This window comes from Scyliorhinus canicula, chromosome 4 (assembly GCF_902713615.1).
Source record: "Scyliorhinus canicula chromosome 4, sScyCan1.1, whole genome shotgun sequence".
NCBI lineage: Eukaryota > Metazoa > Chordata > Chondrichthyes > Carcharhiniformes > Scyliorhinidae > Scyliorhinus > Scyliorhinus canicula.
In genome coordinates this window covers 60,877,530-60,895,625 of record NC_052149.1, presented here as the reverse complement: position 1 = coordinate 60,895,625, position 18,096 = coordinate 60,877,530, and the positions used below count along the sequence as shown (strand labels likewise).

The following is an 18,096-nucleotide window of genomic DNA, read 5'->3' as shown; positions in this document are numbered from 1 at the left end:
CGGCCATCTTGTTACCTCATCAAAAAATTCAATCAATTTAATACTCGATTTGCATTTAACAAATCCATATTGACTTTCCTTACTTCATTCTTATTTGTCCAAGGAACCTTATTCTTTTCTCCAATTATTGTATCTAAAAGTTTTCCCACCATAGAGTTTAAAGTGATTGGCTTGTAATTGATAGGTTTATCCTTGCACCCTCTTTTGAACAAGGATGCAACATTTGCAATTGTACAGTTCTCTGCTCCTGCCCCCACCCTGTATCCAAGGAGAATAGGAAGATTGTGGGCACCCTCATTTCCCACAGCATTTTGTGATGCATCACATCTGACACTGGTGACTTATTAATTTTATGTACAGGTGACCTTTCTAATGCCTCTACTTTATCAATGTTTAGCTGATCCTGTATCTGAATTACATCCTCATTCACTAAGGGCGGAATTCTCTGCTTCCGGGAAAAATCGGGAGGGCCGTCGTGAATTCGGCCGAGTTTCACGACAGCCTCGGAGGCCGCTCCTCGCCCCCTATTCTCCCCTCCCAGTGGAGCTAGGAGTGGCGCTCCATAACTCTCGGCCGCCGGGCGGCGCGCCGAGAGTGACTCGACGGCGGCGCCTATGTGACATAGCCGCGCATGCGCAGATTGGCCGGCTCCAACCCGCGCATGGGCGGCTGACGTCACAACAGCTGACAGCACGAACCCACGCATGCGCGGTGGCCGTCTTTCCCCTCAGCCGCCCCGCTAGACATGGCGGCTTGAACTTGCGGGGCAGCGGAGGGGAAATAGTGCGTCCGATTGAGACGCCGGCCCGACAATCGGGGGGCACCGATCGCGGGCTTGTCCCCTCCCGGGCACAGTCGTGGTGCTCATTCCCCATCAGGCCCCCTACAAGCCCCAAAACGGGCATCTCACGGTGATTTCACGACGGCAGCGACCAGGTGTGGTTGCCACGGTCGCGAATGGTAGGCCGCTTGGCCCATCCGGGTCGGAGAATCACCGGTCGCCGTGAAAAATGGCGACCGGCGATTCTTCCGAGCGGGGGTGGGAGAATCACGGGGGGCGCCAGGGGGTCGTGAAATTAGTCGGGGGGCCCTCCCGCGATTCTCCCACGCGGCGTGGGGAGCGGAGAATCGCGCCCTAAGAGTTTGGCATTGTCTTTTTCCTTGGTGAAGAAAGATGCAAAGTACTCAATTAGTACCTCCAGCCTTTCCCTCTGCCTCCATGCATAAATCCACTTTTTGGTCTTGAATGGGCTCTACCCCGCAACACTTTCTACCTTTTTGCTATTTCTATGCCTATAGAAGACATTTGGATTCCCATTTTTGTTAGTTGCAAATCTCTTGGGAGCGATTCTCCACTCCCCACGCCACGTGGGAGAATCGCGGGAGGGCCCCCCGACTAATTTCATGACCCCCTGGTGCCCCCCGCGATTCTCCCACCCCCCACTCGGAAGAATCGCCGCTCGCCGTTTTTCACGACGTTTTTTTCTCCGACCCGGATGGGCCGAGCGGCCTGCCGTTCGCGACCGGTTCACGACGGCGGCAACTACACCTGGTCGCTGCCGTCGTGAAATCGCCATGAGATGCCCGTTTGGGGCTTGTAAGGGGCCTGGTGGGGAATGAGCACCACGACTGTGCTCGGGAGGGGACAGGACCGCGATCGGTGCCCACCGATTGTCGGGCCGGCGTCTCAATTGGACGCACTATTTCCCCTCCGCCGCCCCTCAAGATCAAGCCACCACATCTTGCGGGGCGGCTGTGGGGAAAGACGGCCACCGCGCATGCGTGGGTTCGAGCTGTCAGCCGTTGTGACGTCAGCTGCGCATGCGCGGGTTGGAGCCGGCCAACCTGCGCATGCGTGGCTGACGTCACATAGGCGTCGACGTCGCGTCACTCTCGGTGCCCCGCCCGGCAGCCGAGAGTTACGGAGCGCCGCTCCTAGCCCCGCTGGGAGGGGGACAATAGGGGGCGAGGAGCGGTCTCCGAGGCCGTTGTGAAACTCGGCCAAGTTCACGACGGCCCTCCCGATTTTTCCCGGGAGCGGAGAATCGCGCCCCTTATATCTGTATCTTGCATTTTTACCTTCTTTTATCACTGCCCCTCTGAATTGTCTATAGTCAACCAGGTTCTCAATTTTATTGTCCACCTGACATCTGTCATATGCCCCCTTTCCAGCTTCATCTTACTCACTACTCTGTTCATTATCACAGAGTGCTCTGGCTTTTGATGTCTTACCTTTTCCCCTTGACTGTACCAAACTAATCTTTTTGTTGAAGCCAGCCTATTGTTGTGTTTCGGTTTTGCCTACCAATTTTCCATTTTCCAGGGCTTGGGTGGGTCGGTGCAGACTCAATGGCCGGGTGGCCTCCCTCTGCAATGTATGTTCTATGTTTCTATGTTTACCGGTCCCTGGACCAGGTTAATTCTCAACCTACTGAAATTGGCGCTCTCCAATTAAGTATTTTATTGTAGATTGCTCCTTTTCTTTTACCATTGCTAATCTGAACCTTGTGCTCCTTTGATCACTATTCTCTAAATATTCCTCTATTGATACTCAATCCATTTGTCCCATCTCATGCCCTAGAACCAGATCCAACAATGCATACTTCCTTTTTGAGTCAGAAACATACCGACCAAAAAATGTTCTCCTGAGCACACTTCAGAAATTCTTCTCATCTTTGCCCTGAGCACCATTAGATTAAGTACATTAAGAAACATAATAGCACCACTACTCAAACCAATTAGATTCTGTCCTTGACCACTCCAAAGCATTTTCACCCTCTAAACTGTATAATAATAATCTTTATTGTCACAAGTAGGCTTACATTAACACTGCAATGAATTTATTGTGAAAACCCCCTAGTCGCCACATACTGTCACCTGTTCGGTCCACAGAGGGAGAATTCACAATGTCCAAATTACCCAGCAGCACGTCTTTCGAGACTTGTGGGGGGGGGAGAAACCGGAGCACCGGAGGAAACCCACGCAGACACTGGGAGAACGTGCAGACTACACACAGTATGCAAGCCGGGAATCGAACCTGGGACCCTGTACCTCTGAAGCAACAGTGCTACCCACTGTGCTACCGTGCTGCCTACAAAAAGCACTTTGCAAGGCTTGTCCGAGATTTGAACCCGGGACCTCACACAGTTTATCGCAGCAGAAGACCCTAACTGAGAATCATACTCCTAGACCAAAGAGCCAACGTGTAATATTCTCGTTAATAAATACTGCAACCCCTCATCCTTTCTTTGCTTCCTATCTTCTCAGGCAGCATGGTAGCACTGTGGTTAGCCCTGATGTCTGTGCGGAGTCTGCATGTTCTCCCCGTGTCTGCGTGGGTTTCCTCCGGGCGCTACGGTTTCCTCCCACAGTCGAAATATGTGAATTGGTGGATTGGCCAATCTAAATTGCCCTTATAGTTAAGTGGGGTTACTGGTGATGGGGATAGGGTGGAGGTTAGGAATAGGCTTAAGTAGGGTGCTCTTTCCAAGGGCCAGTGCAGACTCAATGGGCTGAATGGCCTCCTTCTGTACTGTAAATTCTATGATCTTTTCTGAATGAATGCCTTTTATCCAGAGTTATCATTTATTCCTGCTCTTTCTGAGCCAGGTTTCCATTAACACCACAATATTATGTTTCCACATGGCTACTTACACCAGTAGTTCATCAACTTGATCTACCATGCTTGCTGCATTTATATACATGTACTGTAAACCTTGAATGAGATTGTATTGTATTTCCTCTTAATCAGACCCCACCCAATTCTTTACCATAACTAACTGGGTTGTCAATTTTGATTTTTGTGCTCAGACTCTGGAGTGGAACTGTGCCTTCTAAGCCCAGCTTCAGCAGTCCACACAGGCCATAATTCTATTACTCCCACCTGTGGAGTTGGTATATTATTTTGATTATTATTTTTGTTTGAATATGAATTGCATGTGGTGTTACTGTATAGGTGGCAACAGCAGACCAAATTCATGAATCGAATGTTGGCAAACTGCAATTTTCTTTCAGTTATGTTTTTAAAGAAGTGGTTTACAAAATATGTAATTGAGGGTTACTGATATATAGTTTGTGGATGCTGAGACTGGGAACACCTCTTTACAGCATTCTCCATTGGCTGTGTGCCACCACTGCAATTTGGCTAACTTTTTTTTATGGGGAGCAATTCTATGCCTTCATGTCACTTGAGATCCTGTGGCTGTGTAAAACCACAAGTAGTGGTTGAAGGGAGGACCCGAGCACAGGCTGAAAGCTGAGGTTGTAAGGGAGGGCCTTCCTCTGGACACCTAACTGCTTAAAATTATATGATTTCCCAAGGTTTGAACCTATAATTCTGTGCTTGACAGTTACATTTATGGGGTGATTAGAAACTTTTTGGAATAACTGGTTTATTTAAAGTGCTGACCATCAGTTTTTATTTTAAGGAATGCAGCGTGGTTATCATAGTAACGGGTTGTGGCAGCACAGTGGCGCAGTGATCAGCATTGCTGCCTCACGGCGCCGAGGTCCCAGGTTTGATCCCGTCTCCAGTTCGCTGTCCATGTGGAGTTTGCACATTCTCCCAGTTTTTGCGTAGGCTTCGCCCCCCACAATCCAAAGATGTGCAGGGGAGGTGGATTGGCCACGCTAAATTGCCCTTAATTGGAAAAAATGAATTGGGTAGTCTAAATTTATGAAAATAAATCATAGTAAAGAGTTTTAGTATTGAATGTGAAGGATTCTAAGAAAATTAAGGGTATTGCGGTGCTCGCATTATCTGTACCTGAATAAAGCAAGACCAGTGTTACCCATATCCACTAATTTCATGAAATGTGCCATCTAATTTAGGTAAAATTCGGTAAATTACAGTAAATTGCTAGCACTTGTGCCTGTGCAGCTTAAGTAGATTTTCAATATACTCGCCCAAAATGGGACTTTTTCTTTTATGTTAAATCATGCCCATTGTCTATTTTCATTGACATTTTGCTTTGAGCAGCTGGTTCATGATGCAGAGCAAGGCCATCAGTGTGGGTTCAATTCCCGTACCAGCTGAGATCATTCATGGCGGCCCTGCCTTCTAAACCTTTCCCCTCGCCTGAGGTGTGGTGATCCTCAGATTAAATCACCAGCAGCCAGCTCTTCCCCTCAAAGGGGAATGCAGCTTAAGGTCATCTGGGACTATAGTGACTTTATTTTATCTATTCTAAATAAATATGTTGGATTTGTGTGTGGTGCAGATGTGTCATATTCTGACATCCCATGTATTGGTCAAGAAAGTCAATCGCTGCAGGTATTTATGACCTCAATATCTTTGTGGCAGAAGGTGGGGTGATACAAGTAGCTGGCAATTTACTTCAACTGTTAAACTTGAATTTAGATTAGAATGTGTTTAGATGTCTTCCCCACTGGGAATAATTCAACAATGGCTTTAACGGGTCAGACAAGGTTAAACACAATTCCAGTAGCTGAACATCACTGCCATACAGTATTCCAGATCTCTAACTACTAGTCAGCACCATCACAGGAGTTCTGGTCATGTTATTTAGCTGTTGCACAAGTTACAGAAAAAAGAGAAAAGTCCCAAGGTCTTCTAACCTAGGGCCAGGAATTTATAAGCAGCTTTAATTGTCCCTTACCTAATGTCAGGCATGGGTTTTGGAAGGACTGCAGAACTGAGAAGGGCAGACCAACAATTTCCCACTACCGACTAGATTTGCTGGCATGTTTTCATCTTGGGATCCTTTTCCAGGTATGATGGCTACTTGTCCATGAGCGGTCGGTAGCCTATCAGCCTATTAAGGCCACTGTGTAGACATAGACAAATCAGGTGTGTGATGTCGTTACCATTTTTAAATTCCCCTGCACCCCTGGTATGGGGCCCTATCCTGAAAACAAAAAATCAGTGCCAGGAGCCAAGCAGGAAGCTTCATCTTTGGTAGCCAGGCATGCCAGTATATTCACTTAGTAAAATTAATTATACTTCCCTTTCCCAGTACTTAATAAAGGTCTTTCCCTGAGAGCTAAGCTGGCACAATCTACACACTTTCCATTGTTGCAGTTTTAAAGAATTTGCTTGGTCATCTGCAGCAGAAAGTTATTTAAAAATACATGATTTGCTTACTGGCTACGAGTACAAGCAAAACAACATTTGTTGCATACAGTGCTTTCACAACATTCCAAAGTGTTTCACAGCCAAATAAATACTTCTGAAGTGTAGTTATTGTTTTTTTTGTGGCAACCAATTTGTACACAGAAAAGTCCTACAGATGACAGTGGGATGAATGATCTGTTAATCTGCTTTGCATATTTTGATTGAAAGACTTGTGTTAGCCAGAAGAACAACAACTTGTTCTTCTCTGAACAAGTGTCATTGAATCTTGAATTTTGACCTGAAAAAGCAGATGGGACCTTGATTTAAAGCCTCATCTGAAAGCCAGCACTTTTGACAACGTGGTACTCCATCCATTCTGTACTGAAATGTCAGCGTAGATTTTGTGTAGAAGCATTGGGGTTGAGCTTGAACTAGCAATATTCTGACTCAGAGATGAGGCTCCTACCACTAAGTTTTTTTTTCCTTTTTTTTAAAATTTAGAGTACCCAATTCATTTTTTCCAATTAAGGGGCAATTTAGCGTGTTCAATCCACCTACCTTGCCCATCTTTGGGTTGTGGGTGCGAAACCCACGCAAACACGGGGAGAATGTGCAAACTTCACACGGACAGTGACCCAGAGCCGGGATCGAACCTGGAACCTCGGCGCCGTGTGACTGCAGTGCTACCACTGCGCCACCGTGCTGCCCTCCTACCACTAAGTTAAGCAGAAACTTGAACAGTAGAATTATTTATGAAAACAGGTTTAGAGTGTTCAACCAGAATACTTTGCTCTCACAATGAAAATGATCTAAAAACTGGTTCCTTGCCCTTTAGCTGCCACTGGATGCCTTCAATTTGATTTGAAATCACAAAATGGTCGATTATTTGTTCAGTGAGCTAGAGACATCTGGTGGCAAAAATTAGATTCTGGCCTTTATTATTACATGAGGAAGAACTATTAAATTCAAATTGCTATTTATAGAGATCTATGTAAATGGCACTTATGACCCTGTCTTAAGAATATTCTATGATAAAATAAAGGTTGTGTTTTAAGCTTTAATTGAACAACATTCTGGAGGCATTTTGGAGATTGGCCTGTCAGGCTGAATTCTGTTTTTAAAATTTTTTTTAGAGTACCCAATTAATTTTTTCCAATTTTGGGGTAATTTAGTGTGGCCAATCCACCTAGCCTGCACATCTTTGGATTGTGGGGGCAAAACCCACTCAAACACGGGGAGAATGTGCAAACTCCACACAAAGACTGACCCAGAGCCATGATCGAACCTGGGACCTTAGTGCCATGAGGCAGCAGTGCTAACCACTGTGCTACCACGCTGTCCTTGAAGACTAAGTTAATATGGGAAAGATCTTTTATTTTTGCGAGGTGCATCGATGCCAAAGGTGCATCGATGCCAATGCTAACAGATTTCTTTTGTGCCATGATGCCAAAATATATATTATAACTAGCAGCGTGGTATAGAAATATGTGCTGTTGAATAGGTTTATCAATATTTAACTAAACCTCAATGTAATTGTACACTTGTTCTTGGGCGGGGTGGGAGGGAGTCTATTGTCACATGCTTTGACAGAACTTACGCTGTTCATGCTATTCTCTGCTCCTCCCCTATTTTGCACCTTCATTGATGTAATGAAGAATAAACTGTTAGGTCAGCACAAGTGTGCAGGACCCTGGCAATGTCAGCAGTTGGGTTCTATGAGTGTCACTTTCATTGTTAGCAGAACAGCACTGTACCCTGTCCCTTCAGGGGCTTGAACATTCTCTACTCACCATACTGATGGGGAGTTTTCAATCCTTAACTGCTACAGCACTACACTGTGGAAAAAAATCCTGGTGTTCTCCTAAACTGATTTTTTTTTAAAAATGGGCTACAATTTTTATGATTCTAAATAGCATTTGAAAATCAGACTGTAATGCTAACCTTTATACTGCAAGATAATTGTGGGTTATAAAATTTTCATTTATAATGTATAGTTTGCCAGACTTGGCTGATAACTGGAATGGATTTCCAATGTTCCATTTTCATAGAGCAACAAGGGCATTTTGAGGGCTGACTGGCTAAATCAGCTTATTTTATTGTTGAGATTGAGGGGCGGTACGGTGGTGCAGTGGTTAGCACTGCTTCCTCACGGTACTAAGGACCCTGGTTTGATCCCAGCCCCGGATCACTGTCTGTGTGGAGTTTGCACATTTTCCCCGTGTCTGCGAGGGCTCAGCCCACAACCCAAAGATGTGCAGGGTAGATGGATTGGCCACCCTAAATTACCCTTTAATTGGAATTTATTTTTCAAGTTGAGATTGAGATTTTATGGATACAGTCTATCGTGGAATAATTAGTCTGCTAGCACAAGTCATGTGCAGGAAGGTATCCTTCATTGGAACTAGTAGGCCGTAAGCTTACTTGAATATCAGACTTCATTTAAACTAAGTTTGCAAGTCTCAGGATAAGCTTCTCCATTGCACCTGGTGTGTGCTGCAGGCTGCCCATTGTCCCCAAATTTGCACATTCAGCCTCATAATTTGGGATACTGGGATCTAAAGTTGCAGCTTCCCTTGCTCTGTGACTAAAGTAGTCAAGACCTGCAGTCCCACCTTATTCTCTTCTCCTTTCTAGTCTGAAATGCTGTGACCAGTTGCTATGAGTTTCTGTCAACTAACTTTGTGTTGATTGGGAATTTAACCTGGGCTTATTGTCCATGCACTCCATACCTGCTGGTGCATTTATCCACAGAGCAATTGGGTGTATTCTAGCTGCTTTAGAAAATAAATTGGGGCCAATTTCAAGATCCTAGGATAGTTGTTTTTGTAGGATTTTGCAAACCCCAAGTTCAGTGGGTTCGCTTTGACCTAGGAGAATCACTTTACTAATCATGCTGTCCTGACTGATATCGCAGATTCCCCAAGTTCAGCTATTTTAAATCATTTACTTGTGCTCCCTGTGGAGATTGAGCCTGTTTAACGTAGGGGCCCCATTGCTCCAAATTAAAGGGATACATGTGCCTCAAGATAAGTGGCAATTTATGGTGGAAAACCATGTTGCCACCTCTTTTAATGCTCAGAAAGTGTGAGAGCTGATTTCAGCCTTTGGAAATATATACAGGGAATATTTAATAAATGATTGACTTGGCTGAATAGACAGGGCAGTGTAGAGCACATGTGTCCAAAGATGCTTACCCTGTTTATCATGCCCGATCACAGTTCCCAGAAAATAGCAGTAGGATTACTAATTCTGGCTGCAGATATTCCGGGAGGCTTCATCAAACCTCCAATTTTTTTTTAATGTGCCACTACGGCTTTTCTTCTGAAATTGATCTTTAATTCCTGGAGAGTCCAGGACAACCTGGAAGGATTGGTGACCCTGAAAAAGCATGCCGAGCTGAAAGTGCTGGCCAAACTCGACACTACTTATAATATCTGGAAACAGAAATGGGAAAAGACTTTAAGGATTCTGGTGAGGTAAGATGAACCGGCAGTATCATATACCAGGTAGCTGGCACATGCAAGAAAATTTAATCTGTTCCACGTTTACAGATTGCCAAACTTCTCACAACCTACTTGTTTTACTATAAGATTTTACTGAATCTTATACATGTCTGTATCTCAGCAGGGCACATGTGCTAAGCTGATGTAATTTGGTCATTGGCAGATGGCTGTGCTCTCCACTGGCCTGGATGAGTGCAGCTCCAACAAAACTCAAGAAGCTTGGCACCATCCAGGACAAAACAGCCTGCTTGATTGGCACCCCTTCCACATACATTCACTTCACCACCGATGCACCATGGCAGCTGTGTGTACCATCTACAAGACACACTGCAAGAACTCACCAAGCCTCCTTGCATAGCACCTTACATACCACAGCCACTACCATCTAGAAGGACAAGGACAGCAGGCATATGGGACCACCACCCCCTGGGCATTCCCCTCCAAGTCACCCACCATCCTGACATAGAAATATATCGTCGTTCCTTCACTGCCACTGGGTCAAAACCCTAAAACTCCCTCTCTAACAGCACTGTGGGTATACCTACACCACATAGACTGCAGTAGTTTAGGAATACAGCTCACCACCACATTCTCGAAGATGATTTATGGATGGACAAAAATTGCTGGTCTAGCCAGAGATGCCCACATCTCATGAATGAATGGAAAAAATGGTCTGTAGAAGGACCTGGGTCCCGCAGATCTTCTTGCCATGTCTTCATTTTGTGAAGCTCAAATATGAACTTGAAATGCTTTAAGGAGAAATTCTTCATAAGTAGAGAGAATTGGCTGGAAAATTATTGGCTGCAAAAATATTCTTGAATAATTTTAAGGTATGCACAAATGTTGGGAAGGAAGGAAGATGGGAAGGCGTTTGACTGGGAAGGGCATGACTGGGAAAGTGGGAAACCGTGAAAGGAAGTGACTGGAAAAGGGCTTTCTTGGGCTGGGAAGGGAGTATGGAGTGGCGAATGTAACTGCTTTCCTGTATGAAATTTCTTCCATTCATGAGAGACCAGTTCAATTTTTTTCATAGAATTTACAGTGCAGAAGGAGGCCATTCGGCCTATTGAGTCTGCACCGGCCCTTGGCAAGAGCGCCCCACTTAAGCCCACACCTCCACCTCATCACTGTAACCCAGAACCCCACCCAACATTTTTGGACACTAAGGGTAATTTTGCATGGACAATCCACCTAAACTACACATCTCTGGACTGTAGGACGAAACCGGAGAACTCTGGAAACACTTGCAGACAAGGAGAGAACGTACAGACTCCACACAGACAGTGACCCAAGCCGGGAATTGAACCTGGAACCCTGGCGCTGTGAATCAACAGTGCTAACCACTGTGCTACCATGCCGCCCACTTGAAACAACTTTTGAATTGCAAGGGTAGCCATCAACCATTACCCTTCGTTTCCTGTTACTAAGCCAACTTTTTATCCAGTTTGCCACATTGCCCGGTATCCCATGGGCTTTCACTTTCTTGACCAATCTGCCAAGTGGGACTTTGTCACGTGCCTTACTAAAATCCATGTCCACCACATCCACTGCACTTCCTCATCAACCCTTTTTGTCACTTCCTTAAAGAATGCAATCAAATTTATGAGATTTTTTGTGGGGTCAAGATATAGCATATGCTGTGAGTTGTATATTTCACTCCTGTCTGTGCACAGTCTTGTCCAGGTGATGACTGCTAGGTAAAATTCTATTGTCTCTTACAACCCATCAAAACAAAAGTCTCAGATTCTTCTTAAAATAAATCTGCAGACGTGCTAGCCACTGATGGATTCAACAATGTTTGTGTTGCAGGTTGATAATGAAAGCCAGAATTAGTTAGCAAGAAGAGGCAGAAAGTGCAAAAACGAAGGAATAGTTTTCAGTATTGCAGGGGTTGCAATTAATCGTTTTTAAGTTATGTATGTGTTGATCAATAATTAGCAAAAGTCTGGAATCTTTTTGAATATTATTTCCATCCAATGTAATGGTTTCTTACAGTTCCTCTGCGTTGTGATGCTTTATACTCAATTCTCGTAAATGTTCAGTGAAGGGTTAAATGCATACTAGGTCAGACTGGCTCAATTCCCCTTTATTTATCATAAAATCACAACGGCATACAGTTAATTTCAGCACTGTAATTTAGCAGCGCATTCTGGGAGGCTGTAAAGGACTGTAACATGAGGAAATGTTTTAAAGGCTAATCATGAAAAGAAAGGAGTCTTTCATAGCCCATATGATGCTTCTGTCAGAGCTGTAGCCAGATAATGATTCAATAATAATGGGACATTGTGCATATTTCAACTGAGTACAGCAGAGCAGAGTGAACGGATGTTGCTATTTTTCCAAACGATGCTGCATGTCTCTAAGGCACTCTCATGGCACTGCAGAAAGATCCTGGGACTGGATTTATTGTGTACAGTTCCTTAGATTCTATTTGCACGTCTTTTGGTCTGTTAGCATTAGTTCTTTAAACATCTGTTTCACGTAGCTTTGTGGAGCCATATCTTCCCATATGTTCTGGGAATGTTACCAAAAGTGATCTTGTAGTTTGACCCCCTTTCCCAACCCCCAACACAGCTTGGTACCAGAGGGAGCACTTGCACAGCATTGTATATTTAAAAAAAAAGAAAAATGCAAGCAGTATGAACCAAAAGAAAGAAACATTTTTTTTGTCGTCCTTCGATCTCTTTTAAGAAGTCATTTTATTTGGTAATTTTTAAAAACAAAATTAACAGCTTAAATCTCCAAACAAAAATACACAAATTGAGTTTTTGCAGCTTTCATTGTTGACATAACATCAGCTGCAAAGGTTTATGTCCATTTGCGACACGTCAGTTTGCAATTTACTGCCAAGTGTAAGAAGAATTACTTCTCAATGTGGTCTTCTCAAGCTTAGCGAAGTGCCTCTGTAAGTCTGTCTGTGTTTTCAGAACTGAATGATTTAATAGCTATAATATCTACCTGGAGGGAAAACCTTTTATGATGTTCCAGATAAAAGGAACAAAACCAATTCTTGTTGAATATGAAGTAAGTCTTGATTTCAGAAATCATTGAATTGTAGAACGATAACACCAGAGAAGGAGACCATTTGGCCCATCATATTCATGCCACTTTTTTGCAAGAACAACTCAAAGTTCCATTTCCCGGCCTTTTCCCCTTGGCCCTGCAATTTTCTTTTCCTCTTCAGATAAAATTCAATTCCCTCTTGAAAGTCATGATTGAATCTGCCTCCACCACACCCCCAGGCAGTGCATTCCAGATCCTAACCACTTGCTGCATTTAACAAAGGCTTTTATCATGTTGCCATTGCTTTTCTTGCAAATCACCTTAAATTGTTGCCCTCTCGTTGTTGATCCTTCCAGCACTGGGAACAGATTCTCTGTATATATTCTGTCTAGTTCCCTCGTGACTTTGAACCCTCCAACCAAATGATTTAAAACAACAAAAAAAAGAATGATTAACACGTAGTGGATGAAACTAATATTAGGAACATATAAACAAGGATGTTTTTTTTTCACTGCCTGAAAGGGTGGTAGAGGCAGGAACCCTCTCAACATTTAAGAAGCATTTAGATGAGCACTTGAAATGCCATAGTATACAACGCTACAGGCTCAATGCTGGAAAATGGGATTAGAATAGATGGGTGCTTGTTGGCTGGCACAGATACCATGGGATGAAGGGCCTCTTTTGTGCTGTGAAACTCTAACACTTAGAACCAGGAGTAGGTCATCCAGCCCTTCAAGCCTGCTCAGCAATTTATAGCATCATGGTTTATCTGATGGTAACCTTAATTCTGCACTGTGCCTATTCCCGATAACCTACCACCCCATTGCTTACCAAGAATCTATCTACCTCTGCCTTAAAAATATTTGAAGACCCTGCTTCCACAATCTTTTCAGAAAGAGAGTTCCAAATACTTTTGACCCTCTGAGAGAAAACATCTCCTCATTACAGTTTTAAATGTGCAACACCTTGGGCTGAATTCTCTGTTTTTGGGACTATGTCCCCACGTAAAGGGAGCTAGCAGTGAACCAGCGTGAAACTAGCAGCTTTTGCTGCAGATGCGGGTCCCGTACCTCCGGGTCAGAGGCCACGCATGGGCACGATGGTGGCCTCCAGCGGCCGCGCCATGCTCTATGGCAGACTCAGACTGTGGAGCTGGACTTTAAACATAGTGCCACCGATCGGCCGTGCGCCCGACCCGGACTGCCTGCCCAAAAATTGCCCAGCCACACGTAAGGCCCCCCCTGGCCTGCGATCAGACCGCCCCCCAACCAGGGTGGCCACAGACGCCATAATAGTATCCCGACCGGTAGGACCATGTTAGACCCACACCGTCGGGACTTCGGCCGGTCGGGGGCGGAGAGTGGCGAGGTGGGCCTCCAGCAATGGCCGCTGGTAGGGGATATATGGCGTTGCGTCCTCTCCGGGTACACTGCTTTTCAGGGCCTGGAGAATCGGGAAACTGCCGCCAGTCCCGATTCCATGCGGGGATGTTAATTCTGCGCCCCAGCGCCGGCCGCGATTTTGGCGTCGGGGTACGGAGAAACCAGCCCCTTATTTTTAAACCGTGACCCCTAATTCTAGATTCTCCCTCAAGAGGAAACATTGTCTCCACATTCACGCTGTCAAGACCCCTCAGAATCTTGTATGTTTCAATCAAGTTGCCTCTTATTCCTCCAAACTCCAGCATATACAAGCCTAGCCTGTCCAGTCTTTTCTTATAAGGCAACCTGTTCAATCCAGGTATTACTCTGGTTGTGGATATTCAGTTTGAACCTGTTGATTGTATATAAAACCAGCAGTAAAAGATGAATCACGTCCTCTGTGATGGTAATGTGTGCATTATTGTTCCTCATCTCTGCAGCATTTGATCAGGCCATCCCCATCCAAACCTCTCATGAGTTGCCCAGCTCAGTGGGCCTGCCCTAGCATTACAATTTTCGGTCCTCTCCTGTTCCTCATCTACATTCTTTCCCATAGCAATAATATTGCTAGGAATTATCCTGAAGACTTTGCTCTTTTGTAATTTGGCAGAAGTTTAATGAATACCCTGCTCACACATGTACGCGGTTCAAGGAGGCAGCGCACTACCGTCTTCTCGAGGGCAATTAGGGATGGCCTATCCAGCAATGCCCTTGTCCCATGATTGAATAGAAATATATGGTTTGAACCAAAGGTACAATGCTGGAGTTATAGAATGCTATCAGTATCTTCTAATTTATCTGAAGGCACAGGACTTGATTTTAACTTGAGTTTTGAGTGAATTTAAATTATGCCCCTAATAGGGTCAGCTTCCATATGTACACAAATGAAACGCAACTCAATCACTTCTTTCAAGTTCTCTTCTGCTGCCCTGCTGCCATGCTACTGGACTGCTTATCTGGAGTCCAGTTGTAGCTGAACTGCAATTTCTTCAGCTAAATATTAGGAGGAACAATTTTGACCGTTGCCACAAACTTAGTATTCTTGTTTGTAGTTTCCGAATGCTATCTGACCACAAACCAAACACCTCAACTCCACATCTGCTTCATAACAATGACTGCCTAGTTCAAACATGATGTAGAATCATAGAATGATTATAGAAGACACAGAGGAAGGTCATTTGACCAGCCATGTCTGCTGGCTCTCTAAAACAGCAATTCACCTCATTTCACTCCCTTACCTTCTCTTTGTAACCCTGCACATTCTTCTTTTTTGGGTAATAACCCAATGAAATCTTGAATGGCTCAATTGATTCTGCTTCCACCACATCAGATCCCATCTTGCTGCACAGAAAAGTTTTTCCTCATGTCGCCATTGCTTCTTTTGTCAGTTGCTTAACCCTGGTCTGTATGATTTTTGATTATTCCACCAATGGGAACAATTTCTCCCTAACTATTCTGTTCAGAAGCCTCCTGATTTTAAACAACGTTTTCAAATCTCCTCTCGACCTTCACTCCATGGAAAACAATCTCAACTTCTCAAATCAAACTGAGCAACTTTGTCTGTTCCATTCCTACCTACAGCCATCCATTGCTGAATCCCTCAGCAATGCTATTATTGACTCCACTCTACTATTCCAATGTTTTCCTGGCCAACTTCTCATTCTCCATTTCCTGTACACATTAGTTCATTGAAATCCTGCAACCTATATCAGGGACGGGAACATACGTACATTTGTATACCATTAGCAGACCCGACCCGGTATTCTCTGGGGCTTCCGCGATTCTCTGCCACCTTTGGGCCGAGTTCCCGACGGCGCAGTTCACTCGTGCTTTTAAAAATCATGAAATCGGCGAGGCGGGTGCTGAGGGAGAGATAGGGATACAGAAAGTGTCCAACATCACCATAGTTTTCTGACAGTTCTGCTGTTGGCTGGGGAGCTTCTGTCAGGGCCAGGGGGAGTAGCGGGGGTGGCCAGGAGGTGGGCTGTGGGGTTGAGGTGGACGAGCACAGAGCATCATTGCCGCTGTCGGCAAGGCGGCTATGCAGCTGCGCACACTGCTAACAGCCCACTTTGATCTTGGTGCCATGGGTCGAATAGGTGTCCACCCCAGGTCTCCCCTCTGCGTGCCCTCTGGCTCCAGCCGACCCATCAACTGTATGGGCGTGCTCATCCATCTTTTGGGCTGGGGTAAGTGTGTGTGGGGAGTGTAATGTGTATGTGCAGCTGCATCTTGTCGGCCTCCTGAGTGTCAATCACGGACCTGGCGAATCCCGCACCATTTTTCATTGGGATTGATTGCATTCCACGTGGTACTGGTGCTTGCCCCTTAATAGTAGCGGAATCGGTCCAGGTGTGGCACCAGTTTTTCTGTCGCGAAAGGCCACGAATTTGGCGTTGGCGTCAACACTTAGTCTTAGAAACGGAGAATCCCATTCTAGGAATACCGACCAGGTGGAGAATCCCATGTCGGGCCAAAATTGGGATCGCACTGGCAGGCAAGCCCCATCCCCAGTTTTCACTCCCGCTCCACTGGACGTAGCTGACTTCCCACCCCGCGCGGGTGGGAACATGCGAACAGTTGATTTACATTGATTTGAATTCAATTAACGGGCTGGAAGCCCAAATCCCCCCTCCCCTGTTATGCTCCAACCCCCAGAGTAGGAACTCCACCAGATGAGCTTTGCTGTAAGTGCGTCAGCACTTACAGCATCCTGCCATGTTGGACCCTGCGGGCGGTCAAGGCAATCAGCTCATTGCTCATGTGCCCCTTTGCCATGCCAGGCTGCACAGGGGGGGTTTCAAAGGGTCCTGGGGCTTGGGTGAGCTTGGGCTGTGGGTAAGGGGTTGACCCCGGGACCCTCTCCCGGGATGGCGATTCTGTGTCTGGACTGCTGCTTTTAACCCTGGATAACCTGAAGATCATTATTGATATGGTGATCTCAGGCGATCCTCTGTTCAAAGTCTTTATCCCGGCCTGACCTGTTTAAACTCTGAAGTGGCCTTCTCAACCTGAACTGTACTGCTGGACAGTTGATGAGCATATAAGAATGTTCCTTTTCGAATCCAAGCCAGGAACACTTTCCCTTTCCTCACATCTGCTCCCTCAGCCCTATGCATTTGAAACTGCTACTTTTTGAAAACAAAGCCTTCCTAGAATGCACACAACACTTAAAAAGGCTTCGCCTGAGAATGAAATGTCCAGTACCTTTAACCTGCCTTTGATTACAAGCTTAATGCTTTAAACATAGCTACCAGGAGGTTTGTTTATTTATCTTTCCCTTCACACTTGAATGCATCTCAAGTACCATCCATTGATCCTAATGGAAATGTTTACAAGCATTCTTGTTAAGATTGACAGCTGCTGACCATGGTCACCCATTATTCATGTGATGGGAGGGAGGATGCGCCTCCTTGATGAGGGATTGGGGCTGCTCCCTTTGTTAGCTGTCCCTGGCCGCTGGGATCGGGGCACCCATTATAAATGGCAGCCCGACCCCAATAACTGCAGGAAAAACAGTATGTTTGGTGATTTGCATAATTTTGCTAGCGGGATACAGTCCCCATTCTCTGGTAGCGGGAGCACGTAGATTCCGCAATGGAGAATTCCAGCCTTTAGTTTGTTACTGTTTGTGAGACACTGGGCTGGATTCTCCCCTGTCGGGATGCTCCGTTTTGCTGGCAGCCGAGGGGTTTCCCATGGTGTGGGGCTGCCCCACAATAGGAAACCCCATTGACCAGCTGGCAAAACGGAGCATCCTGCCAGTGGGGTGAACCAGAAATCCCACTGGGATGGAGAGTCCAGTCCATCATTTGCCAAAATAAGGCAGGGTTTAAAGTAATTTAACATGTAAAACTCTTTTGGACAATTCAACATGATAAGGTAGCATATAAGTAGTAGATAAAAGCAAATTACTGCGGATGCTGGAATCTGAAACAAAAGAGAAAATGCTGGAAAATCTCAGCAGGTCTGGCAGAATCACACCGACAGCGAACTGACCGCCACCTCTGTTTTCTTTTTCCATTTTGGAAGCCGTGCCCCATTATAAAAGTCACATTCAATAAAAGTGCTGCACAAAGGTACAGGCTTTTTAAAA

At 45.3% G+C, this 18,096-nt stretch overlaps 1 protein-coding gene across 16 annotated transcripts in view; it reads left to right on the top strand.

The window, feature by feature from the left end:
• The window catches only part of nfia (nuclear factor I/A), a 1,014,328-nt gene that overhangs the window by 600,773 nt on the left and 395,459 nt on the right, over positions 1-18,096 (top strand). The gene's annotated exons all lie outside the window — the stretch shown is intronic.